Here is a 22,663-nt window from a genome sequence, read left to right on the forward strand (position 1 = left end):
GTTCATCACCAAATACTCTTGTTTTGCCAACAAAAAGCTCCAAAGATGAATGGAAGAATCCTAGAATGGCTCAGATCCTTCCTCTCATAGTGAACCCACCGGGTGATTATGGACTCCTTCCTAAGCCCTCATCTGCAGCACCAAACAAGGCTCAGTACTTTCCCCTATATTATACATTATGTATACTAAGCCTTTGGGAGGCAACCCAGGTCAGCAAAGCCTTTGGGAGGCAACCCAGGTCAGCATGTCTACATCTCCTTCATATCAGACAGAAACAGCATCGTCTCCCAACTTTCTCAATACCTAGGCAAAATCAGCACCTTGGTGAAGAGTGGCTAAAGCTGATTCTAGGAAAGATCAGTGGGAAGGAGGGGATCAAAGGAGGGAAGCACCATGAAGAACTTGCCTCCTCTAAGATAGCCTAACTATCAAGGGCACCTGCTCTCACATTGTTAAGTTGGTCTGCAGCTCCAAGGCCCTTTTGAACTCCCTCATGCTCTTGGATGGGGTACTCTCACATATCTGGGTGTCATCTAATCAAGCACACTTTATTAGTACATCTTCAAATTTGACTAAAACACAGATCTCTATGAAAGTATTGGAGGGAGCTCAAAGCCTTGCAGCAAAGCACTTCCTACTCCCCAGAGCTGGGCTGACCTTACAGCAGAGTCACAGATGTAGCGACAGAGGGATGGAAATAGAGAGTTCTGATGTTTCAACCAGCTGGTGTAGAAAATATTGGCAATATTTACACTGTAAGACTATTTTAGTGTGTGCAATATAACTTGTGAGTGCTACACATTCAGGGAACAATTTAAAAAACCAAACTGCCGACAGGCAGCTCTCTCTTGCTCCAAGACTCCCTGTTCTGCCACTAGTACAGAAGCTCCTCTCTGCTCTCTCAAGTTGTTTTGATCTTTCCTCTTTGCTGCAGCTAATGCTGCTGCTCTCTTCCAGGCTGTTGGGTTGGAGCTCCTCCTCCATTGGCGGATGGCTCCTTTGGACACCAGCTCCTTCCCTGTTGCTGGGCCTCCTCCTGCTCTTTGGTAGTGGCTCCTCTGAGGGTCTTTCTAGGCACTGTTGGCTTCTCCTTGTTCTTCCTCATCACTGTAGGCTCAGGCAAGCTGTCCTGTTGCTTGTGGAGTACAGCAGCCCTTGCTATGACTAGTGGTATGATGGAGCAAAGTGGACACCTGAAGCTCTCTGGTGAGGGCTGATTGCTGCTAGAGAAGCCTGCCCTGCCAAATCACAGTGGGGCTCTCCCAGCTTTCAGTGGAATAGCTGACATACCAGGAGTCACCCTTCTTATCCCAGGCAGCATCTCCGTGACTCTAAATAGTGGCAGCTGCTCCATCCTGCTGAAAAACCTAGGTGTTGATGTCTTCTTATTAGGGCTTGTAGCTACCAACACCCTCTGCTTTGCTTCCTGCACATGGTCAAACTACAACTGTGGAGATGGGCTGGTAGCAACCTTAGTTTCTGAAATCATGTACAAATGCACTGGAACTCAGGGTGCTGAGGATCACAAGGCAAACACCACTGTGTCAAAGCCCTTCATTTCCTAGCTTTTTGAAAGCTGTGAGAATCTGGCAAGGGGATTACATACATATACAGTATTGCATAATACTAACATGTTATAAAAACTCCATGGCCCATATGTGCCATAACAACTGTTTTTCTTCATGTAAAATCCAGGCTGGCATTAGGGGGTAGCAAGCAAGGCAACTGCCCAGGGCCCCACGCCACAGGGGGCCTCACGAAGCTAAGCTGCTCAGGCTTCAGCTGGAGGCTTGGTTGGCAGGGCTCGGGATGGTGTGGCTTTGGCTTTCTGCCCTGGGCCCCAGTGAGTCTAATGCTGGCCCTGCTTGGCAGACCCCCTGAAACCTGCTTGCAGCCCCCCCGGACCCCTAGTTGAGAAGTGCTGCAGTATTCTCTTTTTCTATTTAGGTATTTTCCATGGGAGAAGATATGAGGAATATTTTAAAAAATACAATGCAAAACATCCCATACAAAGGTTTAGAGAATTAGACTGCAGCGTTCCCAAAACGTACCAAGACCTTGGGCAAAAAAGACACATTACATAACTATTTTAAAACCTCAACATTGTCTGTACAATAAATACATAGCATACATGGAGGCATTTCTTGGCTTGACTAAGAGGGATGTTATTTGCAAGATGTTAAGGAATCATCCACATCTTCCAGCATTCCAGACCATGACTTGTGACTTCAGTACATGACTCCGTCCTGGACAGGCCTCACATCTCATGACAACAATGGACTGCTGACTGCTGAGTAGTTACAAGGCCAAAGAAACTAAGAATGTGCTGTGCTGGGCCTGTAATCAAGTGTAATATTTTTGCCTCTTTTCTAACTAGGGAATTCTAACTATTCTGTAGGGAATACATGGTTTCCATTCTAACTAGAAGTATGAGTGCTTTAAGTGATACAGACAGCACGAGAACTGCAGATGCTACTTTTCAGGGTGGAGAAGCTCCTGGATTACCTGAATCAAATGGATGAAAGCAGCTGTGCTCTAGTATACTGGACATGGGACAAAACATGCCAGGCTTCTCTTTCCAACTCTGCCATTGATTTTGTCATAGTGTCCCTTTACCTCTGTGTGCCTCCTTTAGCCGATGCTTTAAAACAATATAGCTGGAACAGTACTTTGAGATCCATGGATGAAAAACATTACAGAAGGGCAATATATTGAGGATACTGTATTTATAGGAAGGCTTTTCAGAAAGTTTATACATCTCAACCAGGGATGTAATGGCAAGTTTTCTGTTTCATGTTACTCATGCAATAGAAGATTGTGTCTACGTGACAAAATATTTTTCACTGTATGGTTAGATGGAAAAATGCTAGTGCTTGGTTAACCCTAGCACTTATATTATTATATCTACACCAGTGCTCAAAATAGGTAGCAATATTCTTAGCATAGACAAAGCCAAAAGGTGCACTAGGGCAGGGTTGCAGGTCTCTGCAATTCACTGATGATGCCCAAACTGCAGGTATCTCTTGTAGGACTGGTATTAAAAAGAGGGCCATAGTGACTACTGGTTTATTCAGACACCAGTGACCCAATAACCTTTGAATCTAAAAGTAATATTTACCATTTGCTCAGTTAGTTAAGGTGATAATTATTTCTTAATCTCTCTCTGTTTTCTTTGAATTTTCAGGACTATATCCTCCATGGAATTTATGGATCTAAAGGCAGAGAGTCATCTAAGGTCCAAGAAACAGGCCATCAAGCTGAGATCATAGCTAAGCTAGTGCATCTGCATTAAGATGGGTATTTACGTATGTTCTGGATGAATTACTGCAAGCATTGGGCTTCTTGATTGTCTGATCAGACAGATTCCAGTAAGTCGCTCAAGAAAGAACAGGTTGGTATATGGGACTCTGAAGAGTCCTCTGCTCTGGCTAAAGCAGGACCATTATGCTGCTGAAACAGTGATTCCTTTGCAGTAGCCTGATATGACCTCAGTTGGGTTTCAGATGGAGTACCAAGCCAGCCAGGGTGGACCATGCCAGAAATATGTTTACACAGAGGAGGCTCCAGTTTTACTGTATTTGTGGAAATTGTCATCTTGCACAAAAGGATCACTTACAGTTTCTTTAGTATGTTTCGGAACAAACAGCTGCCCACTTGCCTGATACAGGAGCTGAGAAGTTTTGGACAAACATCTATCTTATCAAGGTTAGAGCTATTCATAGATAGCCAGCAAGGTTATCTGTGTGTGTATGTGTGTGTCTGAAGAGAAGGATAGGGTGGAGGAGCAATTTAAGTGAGATTGCTAATGTTGCCTTCTGGCAGCAGTTCAGTGTAGCACTGGTGGATTGGTTCACCCCTTATCTTATCCCAAACCCAAGCAGAAGGCAGGGAATGAGTGGGCCACCACTTACAGAGAGATAAACATTGTATTGGATTTATTATGAAGTGCAGATTTAAAGCATCCACCCTTTGAGCCTCTTTGTGCAAGGAAGCAGTTGATGAGGGAGGGATCATTCAGCTGGGGACAAATCCCATGGGGCAAGAGCCACGGTGATTCCATGAGTGTGAGGACAGAAGAGTGACTAGATAGACTATAGAAGGAACCGCATGAGACAACATTTCTGTTGGGTAACTTAAAGTTTCAGGTTTCATCTTTAACAGCAGCTGAGGCCATCCCTTTATGAAAGAATTAATGTGGGCTCTGTTTCACTAGCCTACAGTTGCAGTATAATGGCAGCTTTTTGGAAGAATTTATTATCCCTTTATGATTCTGTGCACATCCATTTCATAGACTCATTTTCATTCATTATTCTAAAGTGTTTTGCACCTTCAAAACCCTCCTCCAATCACTCCTTTGCCAAGATGCCTACAAAAGACTTGACAACAGGCTGCTAGTGCGCAGAAACCATTGCCTACCATGTTGACCAATACCATCTCACTGTTTACTTGTACTCCCCTGTCTATATCCATGTCTTGCCTCTTGTCTTCTATTTGGACTGTAGTCCCCTCAGGGCAGGGATTGTCCCTTTCTTCTGTGTTTGTACACCACCAAGCACACTGGGGTCCTGGTCTATGACTGGAGATCCTAAGTACCGTGATTATGCAGACAAACAAATAAATAATAAATAATAATAATAATAATAATAATATTTAAAAGATACATTCTACTTTCTAGAATTACAGAACACTTTCAGCAAAATGTCATTTCACTGAAATATGCTATTTCATCACAGCTGAAACATTTTGTGCGGACACAGGTGTTTCAGCAAAGTTTTGGTCAGGAAGGGGTGCGGGGTGGGGAAGCAAGCAAAACTCTTGTGCTCTATAGCTCAGGCCCTGGCCTGAGAGTTTTGGAGATCAAAGTTCAAGTCTGTGCCTGATTCACTGTGATCTGGGATAAAATACTCTGCTCTGAATCAGGCAGAGAAGTTATTTAAAATTGGGGCTCCTACATCCCAAGCTGGTTCCCTAACTGCCAGGCCAATCACCCAGGTTTTGGACCAACCCAGGACATTTCCATCCAATATCGTGTTCACAAAAACATTTGAAAGCTTTTGTTTTCATTCCAGTGCAGAACAAAAACAAATTTGGCAGCCTCAAATGTTGCCATGAAATGAAATTGCTATCCTTCAGTCAGCTCTATTTATGTATGTATCTCTGGCAAGTGTTCATTTCTTTTCATTTTACCATTTAAAAATATGCAGTGTTAAAGAATACCCTCGGTGCTGCAGAAAAAACACAAAAAGGTACACAAAACTATACCAAATAGGCTTATCAGTACTTCATCACCACTTCTGCTGCTAATGTGATGCTGTAGTTAAATAAATATTCCCCTCCCCTCTTCATTTTAGTGATTTTCTCAGAGGCTATGTCTTTATAATCATTCTGTAGGTTAGCTGGAATAGCAGATCCTTAATGCACATATGGTACATTTTGAACCTGCTTATAAAGACATGTAAAAGTGAACCCTGCTAGGAACTCCACTGTTCATGCTGAGGTTTAAACACTGGAATTGGGTTCCCAGTGGATTTTCACTTTCACAAGTACTTAATGTAGCTTTAGGTGTCCCTAGGGCAATCTGAACTGGCCACTGAAAATCTTTTTTAAGGGGAGTGAACAATGGCTTAGTTCCACCTCTCTTGAAATACAGGATTCATGTTTTTCTCTCTTAAAATTTAGTGTTCCTGGAGGCAGTCAGTAGCATTAGAGAATGAGACTGTATTTATCCATCCCAAGGCTAGGTACAGTGTAGGTGAGGGCAATCCAAGCTTCCCCGTGGTGCTTTGTCAAAGCTTTTTAACCCTAAGCTGAAAGGATAACCACTCTAGAGTACGATTACAATTGAACCTCCAGGCCTATTAAAAAGTTGGGTCTTTAAATTGGCAAAAGCTTTTGATTATAAGAAATTCTATGTTACTTTTTATGATGTGCATCTCTATACTAGGGGCTACATTGAGAAACATGAACAGATTTCACCTCGAACCAATTCTCAGATTGAAACTCAGATCTCTGGAGATTTTCTTTTCTTGAAAAACAGTGTGATTTTATTTTTCACTAGAAAATGTGATAAAACATACCTGCTGGGAATAAAAAGCAGCGACACTAAATAGATCATTTCTAAAAGAATGAAAAACAAAGCATGCATCAGATAAGAACAATACAGAATGAAAGTATTTAGATGAAAAACATTTTTGTTCTTGCAACATTAAAAGCCAAAAGCCTTTGTGCTGATATAAGGATTGTGATGAATACGTTAACTTATTAACGACTAGAGGCTCAGTCCTGTTGAGTGCCCTCGACTCCTATTGACCTCACTAGAAGTTGAAGGCTCTCAGCACTTAGCATGATCTGGTCTAACTAAATACGAACAGCATGACAAAGAAAGGGATTTTTTTTTATTATAATCTTGATAATTTTAAAGGACGTTTATAAATTGAATTTTTTTATGAAAACCACAACAATCTGCATATCTATAGAGTACAGTTTTTCATTAAATATTCAAATGGCATTTCAATATTTAAACAAAATCTATAGGCTAATTTCATTATTGTCACAAGCAGAATATTATATTACCTGGAAAGTGTTCAATAAGATTGATTTGTGTTGCTCTATAAAATATAGTCTCCACTGACCACTTGCTAGGTTGGGTTACAAGATCCTTTCAAACCACAAACTGTGCTGTGGTCTTTACAATGCATTGCCTGGAATGTTCAGACTGTGCTTTGAAACATTACAAAATATCAATGACCACCTCACATCCAATAACTAGCGAGGCAGAGGCCCTTTTCGGAAGATCTTTTGAAGTCGCTATTAGTGTAAATCAAAGGTTTAGTGTGTTCTTATTTTTTTTCTTTGCCCATCTAGAATATTCATAAATATGTACACTTTTGCATCCCATTTTAACCCTCCTCCTGACAAACCTTGAAGTGCTATAATTTAATCTCTTCTGCAATATTTTTAATGAATCCCATCGATACTATTCATAATTAATGAAATGAAGGCTGATTCCTAGATGAACTAAGTTTTAGTCCCCACTGCTAATCAATACTTCTGACCATGTCTGTTTCATTATTGACAACATCTACCCACATTTACTCTTATAATTAAGTTATAGTTCAACTCCTAACTTTTCTTGAGTGTTTGAAATAGCTGTATGGTGTTCTTAATTTCAGTTGCTGTTTCATCTCTCTCAGTTGGTGCCTATTTTATTGTTAAAGGTCAGACTCATTTGTCTGCTCCAACAAAGGCAGACCTTAAAGTTGGTTGTGGTTTTGACAGACAGTGGTCCCTATAAGTGATGGCCTTAAGGACAGACCTGGCACTGGGAGACAGTCACCACAGCAAGGGAAATAACAGATAACAAATCATGCCACTATTTTTCCTCCTGGCATGATTGACGACAACACAGCGGGTGTAACTTTTCAATGTCTCCAGATTAAAAACCTCTCAAACAAATGAGTTCTTAAAATACTGTCCGGGGGCGTCAAAGGGAGCTGCTGGACTCAAATGCATTTTTTAAAACTGGTATTGTATTAAAAAAAAAGCAAAGTGCATAATTTAAGACTGCTGAGTGCAATTATCCAATTGTCAGAGGTCTTTCAACTCTGATGGGACAAAGCCCTGCCATAGATCAAGAAGCTATTGTATTATAAATGTAAATATTTGTGCAATAAATACAAACTATATGAAGCAACACTTTTAGAGGGAAACAACACATTTGTCAATATACAAGTCTCTCTGTGTTACAAATGACAGGAAAATGGCAAACTTTTCAGATGTGGTCTATCTACTAAATTCTCTAGGCAAATTAAAAAACTGGCTCTAATGAAGCCAGCATTTGTACATATTGTGTATTCTATGCAGAATGCAAAAGAGGGAGAGAAGGTAAAAACTTTCATGTTCTATATTTAAGGTATTGATTTGAATCCTAATATTGTCTTGTTTCCCAAAATTAATCTGCAAGTAGTAAGTTGCTTGTGGCCAGAATATGTGTCATATGTTCTCATAGTGGCATTCACAATTACAGTAAAAAGAGGGCATTCCAAGCTCCTCCTCGGTTAGGCTGGTCAGTGGCTCCTCTATAGGGTTGCCAACTTTCTAATGGCACAAAACCGAATACCCTAACCCCACCCCTTCCCTGAGGCCATGCCCCTGCCCTGCCTCTTACCCAAGGTCCCACCCCCTGTTCACTACATTTCCCCTTCCTCAGAGGCTCGCTCTCCCCCAACCTCACTCACTTTCACTGGGCTGGGGCAGGGGCTTCAGGTGTGGGAGGAGATGAGGGCTCTGGCTGGGGTCCAGGCTCTGGGGTGGGGCCAAGTATGAGGGCTTTGGGGTGCAGGAGGGGGCTCCAGGCTGCGAGTGGGGCTGAGGGATTCAGAGTATGGGAGAGGGCTGCGGGTTGAGGCAGGGGGTTGGGTTGCAGGAGGGGGTGAGGACTCTGGGGTGCAGCTGTAGATGAGGGGTTCAGGGTGTGAGAGGAGGCTCTGGGCTGGGGCAGAGGGATGGGGTGCAGGGGGATCAGAGCTCTGGGCTAGGGGTGCAGGCTCTGGGGTGGGGATGGGGATGAGGGACTTGGGGTGCAGGAGGGGCCTCCAGGTTGCGGGGGCACTCAGGGCTGGGGTGGGGGTTGTGGTGTGTGTGTGTGGGAGTGAGGGCTCTGGGATGGGGGTATGGGCTCTGGGTGGGGCCAGGGATGAGGGGTTTGAGGTGCAGGAGTGGGCTCCAGGTTTGCGGGGCTCAGGGCTGGGGCAGGGACTTAGGGTTTGGGAGGGGTTGTGGGCTCAGGGCTGGGGTCAGGGGTGAGGGCTTTGGGGTGCAGGAGGGAGATCCGGGTGGGGATCTTAGGGCTGGGGCAGGGGGTTAGGGCTTGGGGTTGGGGCACAGGCTTACCTCCAGCAGCTCCCTGTCAGTGGCACAGTGGTGGGGCTAAGGCAGGCTGTCTGTCTGTGCTGACACCGCATTGCATGCATCCTGGACGAGGCCAGGAGGTCCAACGCTTGCAGGCAAGGGGGGCAGGATGCTCTCCGTGCTGCTCTTGCCCGCCGCAGGCACTGCCCCCCAATGCAGAGCCCCATGGCCCCCGCTGCCTAGTAGCTGGACCTGCTGGCCGCTTCTGGGGTGCAATGCAGTGCCCCAGGACAGATAGGGACTAGCCTGCCTTAGCACCGCAGCACGGCTGACACAATCTTTAACAGCCCGGTTGACGGTGCTGATCGGAGCCACCAGGGTCCCTTTTGGACTGGGTGTTCCGGTCGAAAACTGGACACCTGGTCACCCTACTCCTCCATAGTAATGAGTATGTCTGAGGCTCTCATTATGTTTTTTGACAGAAGTCTGTCATCCTTTGTCTTTGAAATCTAGACTTCCAATTTCTTTACTGGACACAACAGTAACTGAGATTAACATTGTGTGAGAAATGAAAATATTTGTGGCTGAAACTGCTGGATACATATGCAAAATGTCCAATAAATGCAAAACCCACACAGACTCACACACAAGCACCCAGTGTATGACAGAAGAGAACTGAACAGAAAATCATTATATGAAACAGGTGAAAGGGTTAGAGCCTTTCATGGCATGTGGCAGTACTCTCGCTGAAGTGAAAGATATGTCGCAGTATTTATGATTGAGCTCAGCCATAGCCTAGTAGCTGTTTCAAGTTGAAATCCCAGCTTGTGGTATGCCTCAGTTCACTGAGAGGAATGTGTACATGTGTATATGCACATACATTCACCAAAACATGTGCCCACACACACTCCCAATGATGAAAACTTTGTTAAACATCAGTTAAGGTTGCTTTAGCACCAAATCCACCTGCACAAACCCTTGAAAGCAAGGACATAACAGTTAAGGGAAGCTAATTCTTTGCTATATCTTAGCACTCACACATCCCAATAGCCCTTGTCACTGATAAACTCTACACCCTCATAAAGAACTGAGTTCCACCTCTCACATATAAATATGTACAATACACACACATCTAATTCTCACTGTCATGCCAAACCATAGTTCTGACCTCAGCAAAATTAACATATTTATTGTAGAAATAGGCTGGATGGTTAGTTGTATGATGGAGGTGCATTAGAGGAGAAAGTATGAGGTCAGAGCACTGAGGGAATCCTTCAGGCTAAGGAGAGCTCCCCCTCCAATTTCCCAGGTATATGGCTCAAAAATCATAAGAAACAACAAGGGGATATACCTGCCATCCCCAGTTCCCACTTAAGCTCCCTGTTCACACTATTGCAACCTCCTTCCTGATCACCAACATGTCCTTGCTCCTCCCATCTTTCTGTATCACATATATGTCTATAATGTGCAAACAGAGTGAAGTCCACTCCAGTCATATATACACTTGGTGCTTTAAAAGGGCCAATTTCACAAAGCTGAAAATAATTATGAGCCAAATCAGCAGGAAGGAAGAATTTAATCAGAAAAATGTGAATGATAATTGGGAATAGTTTAAGAACGTTTTACTAGGCGCTCAAAAAGCCAAAATCAAGAAAGAAGCTCATATTGGTTAAAAAAAAACACAACTGACCTGCCTTAGAGGGAAGTGACAGCAGCTCTAAAAATAAAATAATAAAAGAAGTGTAACAAATGGGAAAGAAGGGGAAAGTTGATACTAATAAATATAAATCAGAAGTTAGGAACTGTAGAAAATTGATACTGGAAGCAAAGGGCACAAGGATAAAACTATGGCCAGCAGAGTTAAGGAAAATAAAGAGTTTTAAAGTATATCGGGAACAAAGAATCTAAAAATGGTATTGGTTCAGTATTAGATGGAAATAATGAAATTATCAATAATAATACAAAAACTGGCAGAAGTTTTCAATACATATTTCTGTTCTGTATTTGGAAAAAATCCCCAAACGATGTAGTCAGATGATATGATAATAACACTTTCTATTCCACTAGTATCTCAGGAGGATGTTAAATAGGAGCTACTAAAGTTAGACATTTTTAAATTAGCAGCTCTGGATAATTTGCATCTAACAGTTTTAAAAGAGGAGATTTCTTAGTAGCTCGCTGGACCGCTAACGTTGATTTGCAATATGTCTTAGAACACTGGGGAAGTTCCAGATGTCCGGAAGGAAGCTAATGTTGTGCCAATATTTCAAAAAAGGGTAAATGGGATGACCCAGGTACTTACAGGTGTATCAATCTGATATTCATCCTGGGCAAGACAAGGCAGTGGCGGATATGACACTTAATTAATAAAGTATTAAAGGAGGGTTATGTACTTAATGACAATCAGCAAGGTTTTTATAGAAAATAGAGTGTCAAACTAACTTGATATCTTTTTTTATGAGATTATGAGTTTGGTTGAGAAAGGTAATAGTGTTGATGTAACATACTTAGCCTATGGCTACATGAGAGAGCTTACAGTGGTCCAGCGGCACTGAGGCAGCTGTGCCGCTCTATGCATTCTAGTGTAGCCACACTAAGCCAGGGGAAACCCCCGTGAGCAGTGGTAGCTATGTCTGCTTCTCCCACCGACATAAAGCTGTCCACATCAGCGCTTAGGTTGGTATAAGTTATGTCGCCTAGGGATGGCTAATTCACACCCATGAGCGACATAACTTACGTCAACTTAAGCTGTAGTGTAGTCATAGCCTTAGACTTCTGTAGGGCATTTGACATGGCAGCACATTACATTTTGATTTAAAAAACCCTAGAACAATATAACACTTACATGGCACACATTTAATGGATTAAAAGCTGGCTAAGTGATAGGTCTCAAAATATAATTGTAAATAAGGAATCACCACTGAGTGGGTGTATTTCTAATGTGGTCCCCATAGGGATCTGTTCTTGACCCTGTGCTATTTAACATTTTTATTAATGACCCAGAAGAAAACATAAGATCATCACTAATAAAGTTTGCAGATGACAGAAATATTGGGGAGTGGTAAATAATGAAGAGGACAGGTAATTGATACAGAGTGATCTGGATCAGTTGGTAAGTTTGGTGCAAGCAAACAACAGCCATTTTAGTATGGCTAAATACAAATATATACACGCAGGAACAAAGACTGTAGGCCTTAGTTAAAGGATAGGAGACTATCCTGGGAAGCAGTGACTCTGAAAAAGATTTAGGGGTCATGGTAGATAATCAGCTGAACATGAGCTCCCAGTGCAAAACTGTGGCCAAAAGGGAATATGTGATCCTTTGATGCATAAACAAGGGAATCGTGAGTAGGAGCAGAGAGGTCATTTTACCTCTGTATTTAGCACTGGTGAAGGATGTTGATAAATTTGAGAGGGTTCAGAGAAGAGCCACAAGAATGATTAAGGGATTAGAAAACTTGCCTTATAGTGATAAAGGCAAGGAGCTCAATTTATTTAGCTTAACAAAGACAAGGTTCTGGGGTGACTTGATTACAATCTGTAACTACCAACATGGGGAACAAATGTTTGATAGTGGTCTCTTCAAAGTAGCAGAGAAAGTTATAACATGACTTGAAGGCTGGAAGTTGAAACTAGACAAATTCAGATAGGAAATAAGGCATACATTTTTAACAGTGAGAGTAATGAACCGCTGGAACAATTTACCAATGAGTGTGGTGGAAGCTCCATCGTTGATAATTTTTCAATCAAGATTGGATGTTCTAAAAGATCTGCTCTGGGAATTATTTTGGGGAAATCCTATGGGCTGTGTTCTACAGGAGCTCAGACTAGATGATTACAATGGTTCCTTCTGGCCTTGGAATTTATGAATCTATACTCCTTTTAATACTGCACCCTCTTATTAATGATTACAGAATGTAGTGGAAGTGCTTCCCTTCACAACCAAAGGCTCGGTCCAACAAACCATGGAGCCCCTGGTGGAAACTACAAGGGAAGCTGTCTTAACAACAGCATTGGTAACTTGGCTCCGGAGACAGTACTGCCACTCAGACCACTTCTCCTGATGGCAAACTATCTGTAGTTCACCACTAGGGCACACTGGGATAATTAACCATAGCGGTTTGAGGGACTGGGAATGCTGGGAAGACACATCCATAATGGAAAAGGTCAGAGAGAATGGCAGAAATCCTGTCCCCCCCCCCACCGTTTTCTCCCCTTACTCCATAGATATGAGCAGTTATTACTGTTTCATTCAAAATTGGCATTCCCACCCTAAGCCTGCCATATCTGCACATCGTGGAAATGTGCAACCTGCACTGCGATGACACTATGATCAGTGTGCATGTGATAGCAGCCATACTGTCCAACAAACTGGGATTAAACCAGGGACCTCCAGACTTAAAAACCTGGGCTTTTAAGTAAACAAGCCAAGGGTCTGCAGCTGAGGCTGAAACAGACCCATATGCTCTGTGGATCAGGAACATACCCTCACCATCGGGTTACATGTGCACTCTTGGGTGAAGTTTGGTATTTATAGTGGCTGTGGTTCTTTATCGAAATAAAATAAAGTGAGAGCCAGGCCCAACATTTCAAAAGGGGAACAATTTTAAAAGCTTTATCTGGTAAGTTACAAAATATTTTTACAAACAGAACAGAGAATTCAAATGGGCTCTGAAGAATTAGGGTTTTACAACTGGAAACTATATTCAACCTTCAAAGCAGTGTTTTTCAGAGTAGGACTCTCCTCTCTGGGGGCTCAGGAAGGATAAGCGAGGGTGGTGGGAGGGATGGCACAGACTGGTCTCTTAGCTGTTTTCCAGTCTCAGCTTTCATTTAAATAAAAAAGCCATTATGGTTTTGAAGAAAACCTTGAAAATGTGTCTGAAGTATAACTAACGTAGTCATGTCTGCCTGAATTTGTGAAGAAACCTAAATAATATGAAATCAAATGTGAAGTTTGATTTGAAGGAGTGCTAAGTCAGACACCAACAATAATATTGTTGCAGCAGGTGTCACCAGGAGGCACTGTTACATGTAGAGTTCCAAGTTCTTTTTCTTAGAATGTGAACAAATAATGTTTTGTCCAGGGAAGACATACTGTTATACAAAGTTCTATGTTAAGGGAGCTGTGTGAGTAGGGGGAGAGTTTGCTCTCTGCCTTGGTCTCTGATTAGTGTCAATTCTTGAGATGGAGGAACCAGGCATTGGAGTTGGGCTGAAAGAAGGGATTGCCTGCATGCCATTTGTGACCACCTATGTTTCAGGGCTGGTGTATGTGTGTAAATAAATCCAATTATACTTAGAATGTACGAGAACTCTGCAACACTGATTTCTCTTTAACGTGGAAACTGAACTTCAGTGCCCTAGATATGTACTACCATTCAGCTGTGGAACAACCTTGCAAAGTCAGAAATGAGGGAGTTTCCAAGGCAGAAAGATGTATGATGTAGGCAAGTCTCATGCAGGTAGGTCACTTCTGACTACATATCTGAGGTGTCTCCCATATATATTCTAATAAGTGTAGGGAATGTATTACTCTCATGAAATTTGCTATTGATACTCAAACAGGAATATGGATAATAAATAGTGTCTAAAGCGAAAACCTTCCGTTTTTTTTTCAAACTGTTTCTCATTATTTTTATCTTAAAGTGAGCACAGGCATGTTATATATGCACCTCTAACCTAACACACTTTTAAGAAGACAGCAGTATCTAGGCAATGCAATATTTTTGTGCCACCATTACTGTTGCCTCCTCAAATGCATGGATCATTGAACTTCTAGGTGTGCACATGTGAAGTTAGAATTGATTTGATTCTGGGAGATGCTAAGACCCTCAACTTCCAGTGACATGAGTGGGAGTTAATAGCATTCAGTACCTCATGGTATTGGGCCTTTAATGAGCCGGCCAAATATTTAAAGGTGGAAGCTCTGTCCCCAATAGCCATACACTAAAATGCAAAACAAAGGCAATTCAATCCATTCTATCTGCAAATATTTTTTAAATTTTTAACTAGGTTTTCTTTTTACACTATTAAAATAGCAATGAACTACTGCTAGAAATAATGACAGTTGACAAGAACTCATAATCCTACAGAAACCAGGGATTCTTCAAAATGAGTTTTAGCAGGAATAGTGTAATATTTTTATATGAATAAATAACGATTCTTGTAAAACACAAGAGATTATTTTGTTTTGCATTATACAACTAAACCTGTCTTCACAAAATTGTAATCCTATACAGTTTATGGTAATTTCCCATAAATTACATGGGTATATTGGAAGCTTGTTAATAATTAAAAATCTTTTACTTTTTTCAACTCACAAATAAGTATTAGAGTAAATAGTTTCCAGTCTTCATCTGACATGACATCTAACCAATACAGGCATCACAAAATAAATAATTTATGAAAAATATTTATTTAAAGAGCTGTAATTTACCTTGCATTTACCATATGCCATTCATCCAAGTATCAATATAAAATATTCATTAGAGAAACTCATTAAAACAAACTTCTATACAATGAGGTGACAGGCCAACAAAAAACATCAATCACAGAAAAGCTTGAAGTTATTATTAGTGCATATAGATAACTAATATTTCAAAGTAGAAAATTATGAATATTTTCACTCTAGTCCTGGGATGACCAGAGAGGCACAATGGAAAATTTGATAAAGGTATAACAAAAGACAGACCCAAGCTTCTCTTCACTTGTTTTCATTATAGTAAAAAAAAAATAAAAAAATCAGTGACAGCACACAGAGATCTATTTTATTAATGATGAATAAACGTGACGTAATAATTAATGGGAAATCTATAGCTAATCTTAGAGGAAGAATAACTAGGCATGTAATGATGTTTAAGTCTGGCATAGCAGAACTTTGTACAGCTGTCCCTGACTGCCTGCAATGCAAGCAGAGCAATCATCTATAACATCAACAGCTCTAGACAGATGGGAGGATACCGAGCATCCTAATAGAGCCATTTCCCCCCCTAAAACACAAGGAATATTTGATATTTCCTCACATACTATGCCACAGCTTTTACTTCAGACTAGATAGAACACATATATGGATAGAGTATCTGGGATACTGTAAACTTTTAATATCAACTAGTCAAAAACACATATACTCTGTGAAATTTTTTTAATATAAGCAAATATCAGAACTTCTGATTTGAATTCAAAAAAGGTAGCATGCCAAAGCAATACATTTATGGGATTCACATAAGAAACAGTGGGGCTCACTGGCTTTCCATATATAGACTCTTTCACTTATTCATTAGGAAGTTCTGTTAAATATCTGCTTCACATCGGTTGCATTTCTATTACACTGTTGATCTGTGATTAAATGTTCTAATAAAATTAACTGGCTTTGCTACAAACAGAACATCTGGAGCTATGTTTAATTTCATGTCAAACATATACAGGAAACACCTGTCTAGGTGAAGTAATTTAAAAAAAAATGACATTAATCCATCTGTTGTGGAAATGTATGTCACAGTTGTCACATTAAAAAGCAATATCAACAAACACAGAAACCTTAAATTACTTTGGAACGTAAGCCTTCTAAAATTAACAAAAAATTCATTTATCCAAATGTTATCGTGTCAGTCTTATTTCATACTGACTAAGATCCCTTTCTTTTCTTCAGACTAAAAATGTCTTTCAATTACTGCACTGTAAAATTTCCAGATGTGAAATTAGCCTACATAATTAGAAGATTAAAAGCATTGATGTGAGTCTTCCTAAGCACCTGTACCAAAATAATACCATAACAGTTCTAAGGATATGTGAAAAACAGCACACAAAAACAAAAGAAAACATGCAAAGTATTTAAAAATAGAACCCTCACACATCCCTATGAGAAGCAGAGTATATTCTGAAGAAGCATTAGCTGTAAAGGATTTGTATGATGTATCAAAGAAGCAGTCATGCTTTGCAATCTATTTACTGTATTTCATTTTTCCAAGAGATTAGTAAAGTGTGTATGTTGGGTAAAAAATTTGTGGGCATGCCCATATCACTCACTGATGTAGAATCTGATAGAAGGTTTCAGCAGAACAATCAAAACCAAGTTGAGAAACTATGCAGACAAGTGTGAAGGAGAATGGGATGAATAACTGTAGCAACTGCTGTTTGATATCAAGAGGTTTCAGAAGAGTCCACTGGGATTATACCTTTCATGCTCATGTTTGCATGAGGACAAGAAGACTCCTTGCCCTCCTGAGGGACAAGCAGAAAAGCAAGCTGGGAGCATCACAGGAGTCAGCAGTACAATATGTGCTGGACTACCACAAGAGAGAAGGAGAGTTTATCGCCTTAGCACATTATAATAACCTTGCTAAAACACATCAAAAACAGAAAACCTGGTATGATTGACAAGCTAAGGCTTAGACATATGAGGTGGGGCAAAAAGGTTATAGTTCTGATCCCTGTTTGGCAGGAAAACTGTAAACAGACTGAGAGGGACCATTTAACAGTATTAGACAGGTCAACAATATTATCTACATCATGGTGTTTCCAGCGAGGAAGTGGAAACATAGACTCTACAATTTAAACACTAGCAAGTTGTAGTGTGATCAGGCAGGCTCACGATCAGTGAAAAGGCAGAGACTGGGAACATAGAACTTATAATGGACTTACTAGGGAAGGCAAACAAGAAATGTTGGTGAAGTGGGTGGTTTTCTTTACTGCAAGTTACATTTCTACGCAAGGTTCATGTGACTGTGGTGCAGATTCTGTCACTGATGTGTTCTCAGACAAGACATAGCACAACTCAACTATAAATCATCAAGTAGAGCCTGGCTCTTCAGCAGTACAATTATAAAGGACCTACAATCATATAAAAAGGAAATAATTAAATACAGACTGTGGGCTGGACCTAAGGTCTGACATTCCCAAGCAGCGTAAACACTGTTGACTTTTTATAGATATTTAGTGAGATGCCACAGGAAAAGTCAGTGCGGGTCATTTGAGGAAGAAACTAAGGATACTGAATTCTGCATGTTGTGCAGCTGTCGAAGAGTGGCCATGGAAACAACATGTGGAAAGAACAGTGGCCAAGGAAAAGCAAATAAAATTTAAATAAATTTAAAAAGTACCAATCTGTTTGGAAGAGTTCCACCTGAACTTCTGAAAAGATGGGACTACAATTCTGACGTTGGAGGACTGTAGAGGGATTCTTGCTGAGGCATCACTGGATTCATAAGACATTATGTACACAATTAAGAGTATCCTTTCCAGCCTGAAACAGGACCTGACTCCATCCCTTGCTCTTTTCTATTCTACCTTTTAAAGTGGGATTATTTTTGGTGGGTCTCGTCCAGGAGATATGCTGCCTGGACAATCTGCAGCCCCATTAATGAGGGATGGCCTGTGCAATGTTTTATATTCAACCTTAAATACAATAGGTCTAGAATGCATCCTGTTCTTTGGTTCTAGGGAGATCCACAACTGAAGGCCTTAGAAAACAGCCTATCCCAACCTCAATTATTTTATCCAGCAGACAACATTTTTATCAGTCACAACATTCCCATTGATCACAACAGGGTACAGAGAAAGAACTGGTCTCTGAGATACCTTGGCCCAGCCCACTGAGGCTTCATATAGAAGCAGGACTAGAAATAGAACCAAAACTGGACAGATTTTATTTAGTGTTGTGCATTCGCCAAGTCAAGCAATAGTGGCCAAGTGGAGCTCTCGGAGCTCACCACTGAATTTAGTTAGTGGGCACTCCACAACAATGTGTATCGTTGTTTGATCTGCATCACAGCTGTAGCTTGGATTGTCTCGAAGTCCTCAGTGGTGCTGGTTGGCTGCACAGAGGCCTTGCCCACTCTGGAATTGGTTAAGAAGGGCCCACTGATGATGTGGCAGGTTGAATCAGGGCAAATGAGCAGTAGGGTCTATAATGAGGAACTGATTAGTGGTTGATATTAAGCACCAGTCTTCCTGCCACAGGGACTATGCTGTCACATCTTAGCATGGAAGCCTTGATCACAGTGGGTATTGTGAAGACAGACATGTAGCTGGTTGGCTAAAAAGGTCATTGAATAAGAGTAAGCTTGGGTTGGCACATACCTTCTCAAGAAGCTTGCCAGCTGCAGTCTTCCTCCTGATCTAACGGGGAGCAATATGGCTCAGAACCGGAAGCCACAGAAGATGAGTTGATCGGAGAGTTCCTGTGATGATACACATTATTGAGTTCAATTGCACGTCAACAAGTTTGGTGTGTGCCGACCAACTCCATATGGGTGCACAGTACTCTGCTATTGGGTATGAGATGGCAAGGCCTGAGGTCCTTAAGGTTGGAGCATCTGTTCCCCATGAAAAAACTGCCAGTTTGCTGAGAAGGTAGTTGAGTGTCTTGACCTTTGCTGCTATTTGGCTCAGGTGGCTTTTGTATGTCAGTGTTTGGTCAAGGGTCACGCCTAAGTAAACTGGGTGTCCATCAGCCTCTGGCCATTCATTATGATTTTTAATTCCCTCTTAGCATTCTAATGGTGGAGGAGGAATGAGTTAGAGACTGTCGTGCTGGGTCTAGGCTGAAGGTGCCACATCTTCACTAGTTGGCTAGCTTTGCAATGTTGTCACTCAGGGTCTTCTCTGGCTCAGAAAGCAGAGCCTGTAGCTCACAGCATTTGTCATCTGCATAGATGAACTTCCATGACTGGGTTGGTGACAGGTTATTGATGTATAGATTGAACAAGGTTGGGTTGGAACAGACCCCTGGGGTAACCCATTCATCAGTTTTTTCCAAACACTTGTTTTCTAACCCACATGCACCCTGAACATGCACTCTGAATGTCTCAGAGTAGCAGTTCAATGGCATCAGTAACCCATGGTGGGAGGAGTCTTGATATTTTAACAAGTAGACCTGTGTGTCTACTTGTTAAACATACACTGTAGTGAGGTTGTAACATATACTGTAACATACAGAGGAGTGAGGTTGAGGAAAATAGCGCCTGTTTTCAAGTTTCTTTGAAAATTGTTTTTGATTGATGTAGTTAGTGCAAGACCTTGGTCACATGTGCTTTGACCTTATTGAAAGCCTTCTTACTCAAAATTCAACATGTTCTCCACCTCTGGAGAACACTGGACAGAGAAACTGGACAGAACACTTGTCAAGGACTCTCAGACAAAATATGGCAGCTGCATTCTGAACCAACTGAAGCATCTCTATGGCCTTCCCATTCAGCCAGAGGTAGTTAACACTGCAATAGAATAGCCTTGAGGTGACAAGTAGTTAGCCATTCAGAAGAATTACTCATTAATTCAAAGTTTCTCAAATGCCCAAAAGTGGTCTAGGGCCTCCTATCATTGCTGGTTTAGAAAGCCATATTGTCTCAGGAAGTATAGGATAAGTTCTATATTTGTGGTCCCTTAACTTAGTGGGTTTTACAATCCAGTTCTAAACCTCAAACCCCTAATTATGTGTATGAAGGCCCAGCCATTCTGAGTGGACAGTTCAAAACACTCAGAAGACTGTAAACAAGCAAAATTTATTTGTAAAAATAGACCTAATCAAAGCCTCTACATTTAAGCTACATAAAATTTTCTAAGTTTATCTTGAACAGACCATTGTACTAGAGGAGGGTTATGGTCTTTGGCCTCTGCATTGCCCTAAGGGCATTTACCGTGGTTATAAAGTCCTGTCATTTGTTCCTAGGTATTTTTACTCTGGTAATCTTTATCTACTTATACAATATCTTGATTTCAACCTATTCAGAAGGGTTCATAAAGCTGCATCTTTCAGCCACAGTACTGTTAAAGGCTTTAGATCTTTTAGTAAACCTGTATTCAAATTTCTTCTCCCAATTTAGGTTTTCTAGCATTCACTGTAAATGCGCAAACTATACCCATTCCTTGCTCCAAGAAGGAACCCATAACAAGTGTTTTTTCCAAGAGGTGATGCCTGCTCCGTCAACAATAAAATTTAGCAAAGCTAAATTTCTCCAGTAGCTCCCTGCATTTCCTTGGCCATTAACTATTTTATGGATATCCAGAAGTGTTTACTAAATGTTATTATTTGAACTCCACTCTTTCTTCTTAGATTTACCCTCTCCAGAAAACTTGGAGCACATGTTGCAGAAAGATGCTGGGGAGCCTTCTTTGGTTAAAAAATTAGTTGGTAATGGGACCTGCTACGGCTGGATTAAGCATAAGAAGACCATTGCTGTTTTCAATCTGCAAAGTTCTCAACAATTTACTGATACCCAGAGCAGAAATATACAGTACCATAGTCCTAATTGACCAATCTAGGGTGGAGAAGAAGGGAAAACTAGGTCACAAGACTGCCAAATTCCTGCTTTCAGCTTGGTACAGTACAACAGATCATTCAAAAGGATTTATAGACACTTAATTACCTAGAAAATATGTAATCTTGCTAACTTTCATTCATAATCTTGTTTTGTTTAGCTGAAGGTAAGCTTCCATCTTCTGTTTGCTAGAAAAGAACATCCTTAAAGATCTCATCTCATGTGTGTGAAGGCCAGTGAGGATCTCTCCTACTTCTATAAAGCCTAACTGGATATCATCTGCTATAGACTTGCTTTGAGACACGGATTTTACTCTTAAATACATTCAGCTAATATTTTCCCGTGTTTTTGAAAAACATACATTTGATCTATATGTTCTAATGTATAGAAAACAAGCATGTTGCCTTGCTGAGTAAAATAATTTGGATTTCAATCCTGCAAACACACATTTGCTTGAAGTTAAGCATGTGCATAGATATTCAAAGGATGGGGTCTTAGCCTGTATGCTCCTCTAGGCAGGGAATCAAGCTTTAGCTGTCCTTATAAAGGCACTGTCGCAGGGTAGTTGGTCCCTGTCGGTAGACTAAGCTCAGTGCCCCAGGATCAGAGCAGGGGAGCCCAATTAAAGAGGGTTGGGCTACACTTGGGCCTTTAAAGAACTACTAGTAGGCACCTGGGAAGGGAGGGCTGAGACAGGCTAAGTCCTAGGGGAGGGAGAGCCATACTGGAGAGGAGCTACCTCCTGTGATGGGTCCCTGGAGCAAGGGGCCAGGGATGCAGCTCTACAACTGCTGCTCCAGGAAGGCAGCAGAGCTGATTGAGGCTGGGAAGCTGCCAGGAGCTGGAGTGCCAGAGACCCCTGAAGCCAAGGATTGAGTTAAGATCATCTTCTGTTTTGTGTGCTAACCTCTGTGAAAGAAATAAACCTCCTTGAAAAGACTGGGCATGGCCATGCATACTCTGGAGCTGGGCAGAAGCATGGCTTGGTGACAGGCACACACACCTGTGGTACTGTATAAATAATCATTACCATTAGTTTTATAACAAGAGTTTCATTTTGGCCTTTCTATTAAGTTAGTGGAGTTTTCAATGAAATACTAAATTTACTGTATTTGAGGGGGGCCTTAGTTATGGTTGCATACATGCATCTCCTTAAATATCATCTGGGACTGGAAAGTAAACCATTATATACAAAATGGGAAGAGCAAACTTTTAGCATGAGAGCTATTCAGCAGTTTCCTGGTGTTTTTTAAGGCAAGGAGTCAATAGTAGAAAAATAATGGGTGACATCCCAGCCCCCATGAAGTCAATGGTAGTTTTGCCAACCTGGAGTATGGATTTCATGCAATGTCTCATTCTTCTCGAAGACAGACAGAATTATCAGTTCTTAAAATCAAAGATAATCAATTTTTATCCTGCAAAAATTTGCTAATTAATGAGAAGACCTCTCTGAGAAGGCACACAGCTGGCAGCAGGCAGGAAGAAGGAGATGTATGAATAGTAGTAATACTACTATGAAAAGTTTAAGAAAATCTGGAATAAAAGCATGGCCTAAA

Source organism: Lepidochelys kempii, chromosome 2 (assembly GCF_965140265.1).
Source record: "Lepidochelys kempii isolate rLepKem1 chromosome 2, rLepKem1.hap2, whole genome shotgun sequence".
Classification (NCBI taxonomy): domain Eukaryota; kingdom Metazoa; phylum Chordata; order Testudines; family Cheloniidae; genus Lepidochelys; species Lepidochelys kempii.